General features: G+C 36.5%; 1 protein-coding gene and 1 pseudogene across 1 annotated transcript in view; one reads left to right on the plus strand and one right to left on the minus strand.

Moving 5' to 3' along the window:
- The window catches only part of LOC124384578 (zinc finger protein 850-like), a 1,373,244-nt gene that overhangs the window by 390,108 nt on the left and 968,735 nt on the right, over nucleotides 1–14,401 (minus strand). The window lies entirely within an intron of this gene.
- The window catches only part of LOC124384668, a 920,651-nt pseudogene that overhangs the window by 380,306 nt on the left and 525,944 nt on the right, over nucleotides 1–14,401 (plus strand).

Raw genomic sequence — 14,401 nt, forward strand, 5'->3', positions numbered from 1 at the left:
CCGATTTTTCCTCATCTGTCAGACCAGGAAGTTTACAACTCCCTTTAAGTAGTGCAGAAACCCAGTTAGTAGATAATAAATCATAACTGGCATCATGAAGAGTTTCCAATGCACAAGCGATGAGGGATTGTGTTTTGTTGTGTTTGTGCTGTGCAGCATCGATTCCAGGTCTTTTAGCAGTCGTGGGTTGTGACGTGTCTGATGCAGTTCTTCATGGGTCCTGCATATAAAATAAATAAATAAATAATAGAACAAAGCTGCATGTTTTATCTCTGCATAATGAATACAGTCTACAATCTGATCATTTCTGTACATGTTAAAGGTGTGTTGTGTAAAATAATTTACTAAATGAAATGAAAGCTGCTCAGATCACACTAATGATATTATATGTTCATTTAATAAAACCGTATCATGCAGTAATAATGTGCTTGTATCGTCTTACACACTGAAGACATAAACATCAACACTATAGATACCTTTAAGTGCCAGAAGCTGGTTTTCAACACTTTCATTCTTGTGGAAAAGAAAAATTCTTTATGGTTATGAATAACAATATTTTTATGTTTATGTAGAGAATCCATCATGCAATACTCTGTGTACCGTGTTTCTATATAAATGATGTACTTGAATAAAGTACTGGGTTAAAAGTCACATGTATCATGTATGTATATTTAACATTTTATGAAGATATCATTAAAATTCCAAAAACATTTATCTGAGAATATTTCTGGTCCTTTTCTCCCTCACAGATGTAAAATAGACTCAGATTTTCCATCCACATGCAGATCACCAGGTCGCTGTCGTCATTCCACACAAGAATATTTTCGTCATCCGTGATCCTTCATGAAATCTTTAATAAAACAACTTTTTTTTACTGTCCACTTTTTCTTTTCTTTTTTATTTCTTGTAAACAAAGCTCAGTTATCACGAGCTGGAAAGAGCTGCATTCCACTTCCTGCCAGGTGCGTCACAGTGCACGTCACGCGCTCTTTCACCACTAAGAGCTTCTAAAGATGAATAAAACTAAGAACTCGCCCACACGGGGAATAAAAACCTCCCATGTGTCGTTAAAATCCTGCACTCATTGGCTACATTTTCTATGGAACATGTTGTTTCCACACTGCTACTGGCTGAAAATAAAAGATTGGAAATGAAAGGTGGTGCAAAGCAAAACGTCTCCACAAACACCTGCAGAGTTCAGTTGTATTACTGATAAGATTCTACCTGTCTTTGTCTTTTTTTAGTGGTTACTCTCATTTGTTTTTTCAAAACTATATTCTACCAGCTATATTTATTTTTTACCACCAAGATGTCGTTCTTTATGCAAAAGTTACTCTAAAACAGATACAAACAAAAGACCAAAAATGTTTTACAGTATGGTGTTCAGTGGAACCTTATCTTTCCAAATAAACAGGAATTTGCAGCAATTGTGTGTTTGGATGCGTTTGTGACTCGTTATTACAATTATAGTGTAAGTACTGTTTTTATGCATGTTGTTTGTGTGTATTGTTTACACAAATTTAGGAAATACATTTGTTATAAGTGTTCCATTGAAAAACAGTGATCTAAGATTGATGCTCGAGGCTTAGACCTTTAGAATGATATATAATTTATCATGATAACTTATACCCCTTTTCATTTAATCTATTGTTAATTTACACTAGCAAACAGTGGTCACTTCAGGTGGCTCCGCCTCCTCTGGTCAGGCTCTTGCTCTTGATTGGTCCTTTTTTCCCTCAGGCCTCCATTACAATTACCAGGTCGAAAAATTTTTAGTGATTATTGTAACTGAATATTTTTACTTCCTTCAAAATAAATAAATATCTTAAATATAGTGTGTGTTTGTTTCTATTATTAAATTATTATTGGACATCATTTAAATTTAACTAAGAATTTAAATCCACATGATAAAATGTTGGGAAAACGGGACAAAAGTAAATGATAATAAAATAAAGGTTCTGTTTAAACCCAATTTTACATGAACAGAAGTTAAAGTAATAAAATAAACAGTTATTGAACAGTATTCACAGCATCAGTTTAAATATTAAATCACAATAACACAGAGATTAAATCAGTTTACAATACATGAGTTCTTCATGGGTTCATCTGATCACACAATACTATAAAGTTTAGTTCCAATGCAGCCTCATAACATCATAGTTCAAGTATAACTTTTGACAACTGCAGTTAGTAGAAAAACATCAGAAAGAACTATTTAATAGATTCATTTTAATAATTCAGTCCATTCAGTTTGGTCAATTCAGTTAGAAAAGATTCGATTCGATGATTTCGACTCCTTAGATTCAGTTCAAGTGACTCGGTTCAAGAGTTCAGTTCGGTCACTTCTATTCAAAACAATGAGGTCGACCGAGTCTGAATCCATAGATAGTTCAAGAAATTTCCTTTCAGCAGTCTCTCAAAAAGAAACCAGCAGGTGGTCAGAATGTTCCTACTCTGTTCCTGGGTTAGTTTCAGGGTTCACCTCAGTCAGCTTCATCTGGTCATTTATGATTCTACAACATTCATATAGTCACTTGGGTCAACTTCCGGTTTGTGTGTAATCTTCCCTCTGTAATCTGTACATGCGCAGAGTGTGTGTGTGTGTGTGTGTGTGTGTGTGTGTGTGTGTGTGTGTGTGTGTGTGAGAGAGAGAGAGAGAGAGAGAGAGAGAGAGAAATAAAGTGAGTGACATGATGATGTCACCGGCAGAGGGCGGGCATCTAGGTGTGATGTCACAGTGTGACACGTCTATATAATTCAAAGCGTGCTTTTGTTTCTCATTTGTGAATTTACCAATTGTAAGTAAAGAGACACTAAAATTGACAACCACCAAACAAACAAACAGCAGCAAGAAGCAGCAGCGATTAGCAGCAACTAAAAAAACATTACAAATTCTCTTCTATTGAACATTTCTTCATACAGGTACCTGGTAAGTCGTCTAAATAATTATGGCAGAATATTGTAGATTATTTAGTAGAAGACTCGAAAAGTACAAAGTCATTATTTAGCGACATTAGCATGGGTAACTAGCCGGCTAGCTAATCTTAGCTTTTATAGTTTAACTTTTTATATTAATCCAACAAATTGACCTAATAATTAGTATAGAATCTATTAGATACAATGAAGTAGCTTAATTTAACCTATTTATCCCATATTTTAATCAAACTCATGTAACCTGTTTACTCCAAGTATAATTAACATAATATACTAATAAATAGAGTAGAATAGGGTCAGACTGGGACTACAATTTTAATAATCCTTGCAGCCGTGGCATGTTTTATCTGTTGTGGAATTCCTTGTCATTGTTTAGACAATACGTACAGCTCCCAGTGTATAAAATTACAGGTGAAGAGTCTTCTACAGAAAACATCTCCACAGATATGGATCAAAACATCTATGTGGATTTGGATGGAGGGATTATGGCCCTAGTCAATGAGAAAAATGACTGTAACAAACGTTTTCTTATAACTAAAATCACTAAACTCTTTCTACGCTTTAATTCTGATTCTTTGATTATATCGTATATAAATCATGTTGTTGTTGTGTGTATTTTATGCTGTGTGCAGGAACATGGCAGCTGGTGAACATAGGAGGCTTCTGAAAGTTATCCGTCTGCATCAACGCACGTGTGCCTACATCAAAGCATGTGCTGAGGGGTATCGCTTCGACTTTGACACCTTTAGAGGTCCCTGCGATGCTTGTTATGCCCTTGTGTCCATTTTTCTAAAGAATTGCTTGTGGTGCCTGCAGCAGCCCACCTGTCCTTTAGGTGAATGGTGCCGTAATGGACCCCGTAAATGGTTCAGGTTTCCTCCAGAAAAGGACGAATTCGTTTGGGAAACTGATGAGGACCCGTTCAGACCGGTGATGGACATTCTGCACCACGCTGACATGTTCTCCCCAGATGGAATGTGGCTAGATTCCATCCAGAACTCTGTCTATGATCTTCCTGCAGGACTTCAGCTGATCACCCGTATCTTTCATGTGCGTAGGGCTATTACCCTTGCCCAATCATTTGGAGTTACTGCCAGCTCAGTGGGTGCTCCGAGCACTCACAGTTTTCTGTTCACGGGCTTCGTCATGCAAAGCACCTTTGTAACGTACTACACCATCACCTTCTGTGGCTATGTTCTATGGACAACTGAACCAGCGAAACATCGTGATTGGAATTGTCGTCCTATCCTTTGTCACAAATTTCACACAGTCAGAACAGACTCAATGATATTTTCATCGAGACGTCACGGTGGTGGTTACAGGTATCACAGTGGGGTGTGGTCTGCACTGAAGTCTCACAGTTCTATACCTGCTCCCCTGCCGCGCTGGATCAGACGACTATCGCCATTCCATAGTTAAGCCACTTTGCACTGGACTGCATCAACTTTTATTTTCTTATGTTTTCACATTTGTTAGTTACTTGTACAATCACGACTGAGGATGAACTTGGTGGTGAGTCCACTGTCGTGCCACTGGTGGGCAGAGTGGGAATTTTACATAAAATTTGGTTGCTGTCAGGGTTTTTCGCCCACTCCCAGTTCATCATGTTGTGATTAGGCTTATCCGTTGATGCTTTGAGGGTGGGTGATGATGTCAATTTTGGTCGATTTTTTTATTTTTTCGATTTTGCTCGATTTTTTGCTTAGATTTTTGTCTTATTTTGATTTTTTGTCTGTTTCATTTTTTTTTGTTACAAATATATAAATAAATACAATTATTTTTGTGTTATGTGACATGTATGTTTGTTAATGGGTTAAAATAGATGTAAGCATAGAGTGTGAGACTAATTAATAAGGGAGTGATGGATCAAATCCTCCTTATCTAGCACATGACCTAATAATTAGTATAGTATATTTAATCAAACTCATGTAACCTGTTTACTCCAAGTATAATTAACATAATAATAATCAGTTACTAATAAATAGAGTAGAATAGGGTCTGACTAATGTTATGAGTGTGTAGGAGAAACAAAAACAATGTACAAGGCAGACTTAAGCATGTTTATTGGGAAAGAAGAGTTTGTGGGCCATTGCTGCTGCAGAAGACATGGGTGAGCAATCAGGATCAGACTCAGGGGAAGATATGGGAGGATAATAATAATGATCAGGTGAGAGAACGGTGGAAGTAGGAGAATAATCAGTAGGGGACCAACATGAAGGATAAACAATGAAGCGGCTAATTTATGGATTTTTCCTGGGTTTTTCCCGGTTTCACAAGCTTCAAGCCAACAAACTGAGTTCCATAACATCAGACCAATGAAATTGCTAAATGGGTTCAGGTGAACCAATGAAACTCTTTATATTAAATTAGTTGCACTCTCACTGAATCGACCCACACCACATCATAAATATGGATGAGGTTCCTCTGATGTTTGACCTGCCGCTCACTCGCACTGTCTACAGGAAAGGAGAATAATCAGTAGGGGACCAACATGAAGGATAAACAATGAAGCGGCTAATTTATGGATTTTTCCTGGGTTTTTCCCGGTTTCACAAGCTTCAAGCCAACAAACTGAGTTCCATAACATCAGACCAATGAAATTGCTAAATGGGTTCAGGTGAACCAATGAAACTCTTTATATTAAATTAGTTGCACTCTCACTGAATCGACCCACACCATATGGATGAGGTTCCTCTGATGTTTGACCTGCCGCTCACTCGCACTGTCTACAGGAAAGGAGAATCATTCGTCACGCTGAAAACAACCGGGCATGAAAAAACACACTTCACCTGTGTTCTGAGCTGCACGGCATCGGGAGAAAAGATTTACCGATGGTGATTTTTAAACGCACGACGATGCCAAAAGAAAAACTCCCGAGAGAAATTGTTGTGAAAGGAAAAGGAGAAAAAAACAGTGAACAATGACTTTTTTGTTAGGCTACTGTTTAGATACAAGCCGTGTAACAGACACTGTCTCTCATTAAAGCCCGTGTAAAGTTCATTAGTTTCAGTGGGAGCGCATCTGATTTAATATAAAGAGTTTCATTGGTTCACCTGAACCCGTTCGGCAATTTCATTGGTCTAATGTTATGGGGCTCAGTTTGGCTTGAAGCTTGTTAAACCAGGAAAAAACCCAGGAAAAATTAATATATTAGCCACTTCATTGTTTAAGCCGCGAGGTTTAAAGCGAAGTAAAAAAGTATCGGCTTATATTCCGGAAAATACGGTAGTCTAACAGTAGTTAGTGAACAATGTTGAACCAAAAAAACTACCACCTCTCAATAGTTTGCTCCAGCTCATTTCTCAGAGCCTGTAACTTTGGTTTGAGCGGCTTCCTTCCATCATCAAGATTTAGGAAGAAAACCTGGATGAACTTAAAAAAGCCACTTAACTTCTCAGGGTAGCTCAAATGTAGAGCGTTCATAAGCCCAAACTAAATTACAAGTGAATCAGTCCAAAATCTTTGGGGCATTACAACCTGATCCTCAAAGATGATTGACACATGGCGAGTGTTAAAGAAAACACCACGTCTTTATTCACCACTGACACCAGAGCCACTGCTCCCTCCTGGGCTTCAACTCATCCTGAAATAAGAATACATGCTCAGTGAGTGTGTGTGCAAATGTACATCTGCCACTTGGAAAAACAAATTACAGTAGTAGCTCAGGTTACAAGTTTAATTCGTTCTGAGAGCGAGCGAGCAACTTAAAACGCTGGTATCCTAAAAACATTTCCCATATAAAATAAAGGAAATTCACTTGATGCGTTCCACAAGTCCATAAGATTTTTGTCTTATTTTGATTTTTGTCTTATTTTGATTTTTGTCTGTTTCATTTTTTAGTTATAAATATATAAATAAATACAATTATTTTTGTCTTATTTTGATTTTTGTCTGTTTCATTTTTTAGTTATAAATATATAAATAAATACAATTATTTTTGTCTTATTTTGATTTTTGTCTGTTTCATTTTTTAGTTATAAATATATAAATAAATACAATTATTTTTGTGTTATGTGACATGTATGTTTGTTAATGGGTTAAAATAGATGTAAGCATAGAGTGTGAGACTAATTAATAAGGAGTGATGGATCTAATCCTCCTTATCTAGCACATGACCTAATAATTAGTATAGTATATTTAATCAAACTCATGTAACCTGTTTACTCCAAGTATAATTAACATAATAATAATCAGTTACTAATAAATAGAGTAGAATAGGGTCTGACTAATGTTATGAGTGTGTAGGAGAAACAAAACAACGTACAAGGCAGACTTAAGCATGTTTATTGGGAAAGAAGAGTTTGTGGGCCATTGCTGCTGCAGAAGACATGGGTGAGCAATCAGGATCAGACTCAGGGAAGATATGGGAGGATAATAATAATAATAATAATAATAATAATAATAATAATAATAATAATAATAATAATAATAATAATAATAATAATAATAATAATAATAATAATAATAATAATAATAATCAGTTACTAATAAATAGAGTAGAATAGGGTCTGACTAATGTTATGAGTGTGTAGGAGAAACAAAAACAATGTACAAGGCAGACTTAAGCATGTTTATTGGGAAAGAAGAGTTTGTGGGCCATTGCTGCTGCAGAAGACATGGGTGAGCAATCAGGATCAGACTCAGGGAAAGATATGGGAGGATGATAATAATGATCAGGTGAGAGAACGGTGGAAGTAGGAGAATAATCAGTAGGGGACCAACATGAAGGATAAACAATGAAGCGGCTAATTTATGGATTTTTCCTGGGTTTTTCCCGGTTTCACAAGCTTCAAGCCAACAAACTGAGTTCCATAACATCAGACCAATGAAATTGCTAAATGGGTTCAGGTGAACCAATGAAACTCTTTATATTAAATTAGTTGCACTCTCACTGAATCGACCCACACCACATCATAAATATGGATGAGGTTCCTCTGATGTTTGACCTGCCGCTCACTCGCACTGTCTACAGGAAAGGAGAATAATTCGTCACGCTGAAAACAACCGGGCATGAAAAAACACACTTCACCTGTGTTCTGAGCTGCACGGCATCGGGAGAAAAGATTTACCGATGGTGATTTTTAAACGCACGACGATGCCAAAAGAAAAACTCCCGAGAGAAATTGTTGTGAAAGGAAAAGGAGAAAAAAACAGTGAACAATGACTTTTTTGTTAGGCTACTGTTTAGATACAAGCCGTGTAACAGACACTGTCTTTCATTAAAGCCTGTGTAAAGTTCATTAGTTTCAGTGGGAGCGCATCTGATTTAATATAAAGAGTTTCATTGGTTCACCTGAACCCGTTCGGCAATTTCATTGGTCTAATGTTATTGGGCTCAGTTTTTTGGCTTGAATCTTGTGAAACTGGGAATAACCCAGAAAAATGTATATATTAGCCACTTCATTGTTTAAGCCATGAGGTTTAAAGCGAAGTAAAAAGTATCGGCTTATATTCCGGAAAATACGGTAGTCTAACAGTAGTTAGTGAACAATGTTGAACCAAAATAACTACCACCTCTCAATAGTTTGCTCCAGCTCATTTCTCAGAGCCTGTAACTTTGGTTTGAGCGGCTTCCTTCCATCATCAAGATTTAGGAAGAAAACCTGGATGAACTTAAAAAAGCCACTTAACTTCTCAGGGTAGCTCAAATGTAGAGCGTTCATAAGCCCAAACTAAATTACAAGTGAATCAGTCCAAAATCTTTGGGGCATTACAACCTGATCCTCAAAGATGATTGACACATGGCGAGTGTTAAAGAAAACACCACGTCTTTATTCACCACTGACACCAGAGCCACTGCTCCTCCTGGGCTTCAACTCATCCTGAAATAAGAATACATGCTCAGTGAGTGTGTGTGCAAATGTACATCTGCCACTTGGAAAAACAAATTACAGTAGTAGCTCAGGTTACAAGTTTAATTCGTTCTGAGAGCGAGCGAGCAACTTAAAACGCTGGTATCCTAAAAAACATTTCCCATATAAAATAAAGGAAATTCACTTGATGCGTTCCACAAGTCCATAAATACACATATAAACAAATTTTAAAGGTTTCGTAATGGTAATTGTTGTACAAATTTTAACCCCTAACATCAGAAATGAAAAATCTTTTGCTCAAAATCTTTGCTCATGAGCCGATGCAACACTCGTAACCCAATACAACATTTATCACAAATATTTTCTCGTATTCCAATTTGCTCGTATTCAAAGTTTCTCGTGACCCGAGGTTCTACTGTATGTAAAACATTTTTTTTATATTATACCATCCATGGTTTTAAATAGAATAATATCAGAAAGATCATTTTTAGATATAAATTTCTGAATCATTATTGTATTATTATAATCATATTGTCATTACTGGCATTCTGTAATTTAGTATTTTTAACATTTTAAATGAATATAAGAGATTTATGGGATGTATTATTCCTCTTTGTTTTTCTGTATAATGGGGTGCAATTGTAGTCTGAATGTTTTTACCACTGTTTATAGCAATGTTTACCTCAGAATATTTAATAAGGTAATTGTACTTGCAGATATGTAAAAAGAAAATAACAATACCTTGCAAATGTTGAAGATCTGTGAGGAGTCCTCCTTTAAGTAAAGTGAAAGACCTGCCAGGGCTGCTGTTCTGGATACATTGATGTCCTTTTTGTCCTTTTGCAGAAACAAATACATTGCACAAAGATCTCAGGGTTGAGTGTTCACATTTACTTTAATGTAATGCAATGCACTTAAAATATATTTACATGTTCTTCATATGCCATCAAAAAGTCTTCCATCTTCTCACCAAAATATCCTATTTTCCTCTTTTTATACAGTTTCAGAAACTGAGGTGTATATTTGTCAAGAGCAGCATAGAAAGAAAATGGCAGATTTTGATTTGTTATCCTGTGAAATTAGCTGTAAAGCTGCATTGGGAACAAAAGGACATACAAATCAACAATCCATATTAAACTAAGACTTTTTCCAGCTCAAGCAGTGCTGCAAAGACGAGTGACACTATGTGGTCCTAGTAACAGTTTACTTACTCGAGCTTCACAAAAGTGTGCAGGACATCTATCTTTTAGTTCAGCAATTGAAGGAGCTGAATTCAAAATTTCTTCATGCCTGAGAGAAAGGTGTGTTGCATATGCTGATGAATGAGAGTCATGTCTTTTCCTTCTACAGCTTTCTTGAACTGGTCCATCATCTCAAGCCTCTTGGTTTCCAAAATGCTCTTAGTCTGTCCACAGGGATAATTGGGAAGGAAATTAATTTCCCTCTTCTGGGTCATTTGATGTTGGCCCTGGATGCTAAACCTTCTGGATTTGTCCTGCTTCACTTTCCTTCATTCACAGCCACACCCTTTATGTCAGCCCTGGTCAGTTTGGTCCTGTAGTTGCCCATTTTGAAGCATAGGCTGTTCTTCCAACCCTCATAACCTGTTGTGGAACCTTTTCTTTTAGACAGGGGTGCTTGAATAGTAGAGTTTCTGCAGCCTTGCCAATCTGTTTGGAACTAGAATAGGCTTTATGCTTATACATTTCAACAGCCATCACATCAAGTATGTTGTGTTTTGATCCCTTGTCAGCTTTAAAGTTTTCCTCTGTCAAAATGCAGCGTTGCTTTCTCTTAGAGTGTACTCGAACTCATATGAGAATGGGGGAACAACAAAGACCCCTGGCCAAAGGCTAAGGTGCTCTGGTGAATCTACTAATCTATCAGACAGTAGCATTGTGTCGTCTAAACTGGAAGAACCAGTTTAACTAGTCTAAAAGTCGCTCAGGAGGCTAGGTCCTCGATATTAACTAGATTGCATAGTGCATTGTCAAACTCTGTTTCTTCAAACTGAAGCTGAAAGTAAAAATTCAAGTTCTTTAACTTCAACAATGAGGCCATGTACATTCTCAGGACGAGAGGGCAAAATCAGCCTCTCAGCGTTGTCATCATCTAGGATGACCCTCAGTTTCAGTACATCAGCCACTTTAATTGTACTGTATTGAGGAGAACTGTACCATGACCCTTAAATATCAATATATGTATGTTGCCCTTATTGTTAGAACACAGGTTCTCCATTACTCATCATTTTCATTAATGCATACCCAGTTCTCATGTTAAAGTATTGCACAAAGCTGATAAATAAGCCACAGCATTTAGAAAAATGTTTGGCGTTCTGGGGAATTATAAATATAAACAGCAGCAATCGGTCAGCTTCGATCAGGAAAGAACTTAAACATATCACAATATTCCTTTAAGGTCAACTTAATGTAAACTTTTAAAACACTTTGCATATGTAAGAATGTACTCTTACATTGAAATAATATATACAAACCAAATAATCCTCAAAACACACACCAATGTGTATAAATCAATGTGAAATACACATTACCTATCACTATGTTGACCTTTGTGTCCAGGAAGGTGATTTTTAGAGTTTACAAATGGTCCAAACAGATGCTTATTGTTTATCAGTTGACTGTGAAAAAAAGGTAGAGGACAGAGTTTGTTATGGTTCTGCTTTTTCATTCAGACACTGGAATAAAATGCTGATATTTTATAGGTGAATAATGGCATTAGGTCTGTTAGCTGAAACACAAATTTCACTGTATGACCTTTGTTTGTATTTTCTATGAGCTCATATGATCTTAAATGCTCAACATACAATGTTTCATAGTCTTTGAGTAAAAAGTAGATATTGTCTTTAATGAGTAATGTGTTTTTGATCTCTTTAAACTCAGGGAAGGCACCACGAACACCAGTTTCTTATCACTACATTTTTGTAGTTATGAGTATTATGAACAATGTTTTGAACACGTTATGCTTCCCCTCACATTGTCCAGAGATGCACCAAAGGACCAAAGCACTTTATGAGATGGGATAATGCTCAATATAATGATGCTTTGGTCGTAATCGTAAGCTGGGCAAGACTACTTGAAGTAGCTGCCTTTGATCTGAAATGTTACAAGCCATGTACTGAATAGTTTCATATGTGAAAGTATGAGACACAGCAAGTTCTACTATATCTTCCAAATCCATTAGTACTTCCCAAAATGTATCCCCTTATGGGATTTTGGACTAAATAAGAACAGGCAGCAATCTAAGAAGAGTGTGGTTCTCAGCACCATTCCCTCTAATTGTTCCACCATGGACAGAATTTTGTGGAACTGCGTGAGGACGGTCAACCTTATCTGAGTGCTGGAAGGGAATTAAACCTTAATCAAACCTTTTAAACAATGTGCCAACTCCACAGGAGCAATGTCTTCCAGCAGGTCATGTAAGATATCAGGTGGAAATCCTGTGACAGGGTGGTAATAGGATAGATGATCAGACAGAACACAACTGTGTTTTACACCATAATTACAATCACTCTCATTGTTTTGTATTTTTCAACAAGTTGTCCTTGCTGATCTTTTGTTCATGTTTTAAAACTACCAGCAATTGCATATGAGTTTTGCATTTCTGTTTGAATGGCGAGACAAAATCTGGAGAAATAATTCGATCTGAAACTCTCACTGAAACCAGCTAGCCCATGAGGGTTATCAGCTACAACAGAATAAACTGTGCCTTTTAGACAGTCACCAGATGTTTCAATGTAAATACCCACTGCTTTTAGAGTTTTTAAGTTTTACCTTTTCATAGCCAAACTGTGGCACTGATTAGAGTGGAGGACAGAATGATATTTTACTAGCAGGTTAGCTAATATCTAATAAACCGCACAGACTGTGTGTATTGTTTTGTATGTCCCCAGATGATTTGCAATTTCAAAATCATCAACATATTATTATATGGAAATATTGCTCATTTCTGACCCTCAACTGATAATAGCAAATGTTTGTGGTGGTAAGAGGCATCACAGTATGATGAATACTGTCCAGGTGACTGTGAAGTGGTTGCTTGAACTTTCTCAAGTACATCTTGTTTTTTAAGCAACAACTGCAAAGATGAGATAATTGGCACATACATAAAGGTAGACTGTGATGACTCATTAATGTTCTCTACAGGTTTAACTAATGGAAATTTTTCCTCATAATAGGATTTTCTTCATTTAGCTGTTGCCCCTCAGATGTCACGGACTATCTGACACTGGCTGTACAATTTTACTTACAAGTTGATCAGTATGTGGAGATTTGGTTTTTTTGTTCAGTGTATTGAATACAGATTCTCTCACAAAAGGTTCTGACAGTGAAAACAATATGCTGAATGATTTTCTGTGTTGCCCTCTGTGACACATGGAGAATAGTTTGCATTGTTCTGCTCTCCTAATCCCTTACTGCTACTATCTGCTGCTGGGGCAGTTTTATTTTCACCTGAACGTTGCACTGCATGATGTTTAATGTCACTATACTGGATTGTATTTGAGACATTCTGCACCACATCTGATGGATCAAAATCTGAGGCTTTTTGGTGTTCTCTGCATTTGTGTGCATTATATGTGGAATACACATTGGTTTGAAATTTGCAGCCACTGAATGGACATGGAACTGTTTCTTTCCTTCTTAAATGCCCCCTTAAATGAATAAACATGTCCTTCTCCACAAATGGCTGCTTAAAATCACACAGACTTTTAACCCGTCACTATTCTGGATTGCTTCAGGACCGAATTCATGTATTTATAAAAAAAAAAAAAAAAATTGTTTTATGACGTATGACGCATCTTTGGATGATGTAAAGCCCAAAGTGTGTTCTTTTAAAAGAGATGTAAATTGTGTATGTAGCACACTGTTGTCAGGAACTTTTACCATTGAAAGTCAGGAAGGTCATTTTCAGCTGTGAGGCCCAAAAGTGGGGCTGAAACCGAACAGGGTTCAAGAAACCGGGTTTATTTTCATATAAGTAACAGTATTTAGTTCAGTAAACTTAAGTTCATTTAAAGGAGAATTCAGTGCTGTTTAGTTCAGTAAAGTCTTCATTTAATCCAAAACTATTCGATTCATTAAGTTCAATTATCCTCAAATTAATATTTTACATTCAATAAAAACAAATCATCCAGTTTTCATTGATGTTTATTTAGTGAATAATGCATTTAATAAACAATTGGTTTCACTCAGAATGACGTTTTATTTTTTAATAAGTAGTAAAAATGTGTTTTTTATAAAACTCATCTGAAGCATAAAGATAAAAATGCACCAGTTGGTTAAAAGAAAACATTTAAAAGTAAAACATTTATTCCAGCTCATAAATCCTATAAAACATGCAGCATTAAACATGAACTTCCAGCAGATGAACATCTCATAATACTGTCTGGAAGTGAGAAATGTACAGGTTGTTTTTACTCCATACACATGAACTTACTTTGATCAGAAACACAATCATACTCCAAATCAATTAATCAATAAAGTCAATAAAAGAATCCCAAACTGCTGTGTGTCTTGTCCTCGCTATTAATGACGTCATTAGAGCTTCACTTCTTCTAATTACCTGCTGTGACAATGAGCTCTAATACACATCACACTGCCACCTACTGGTCATTTATGATTCTGCAACATTCATCG

Source organism: Silurus meridionalis, chromosome 4 (assembly GCF_014805685.1).
Source record: "Silurus meridionalis isolate SWU-2019-XX chromosome 4, ASM1480568v1, whole genome shotgun sequence".
NCBI lineage: Eukaryota > Metazoa > Chordata > Actinopteri > Siluriformes > Siluridae > Silurus > Silurus meridionalis.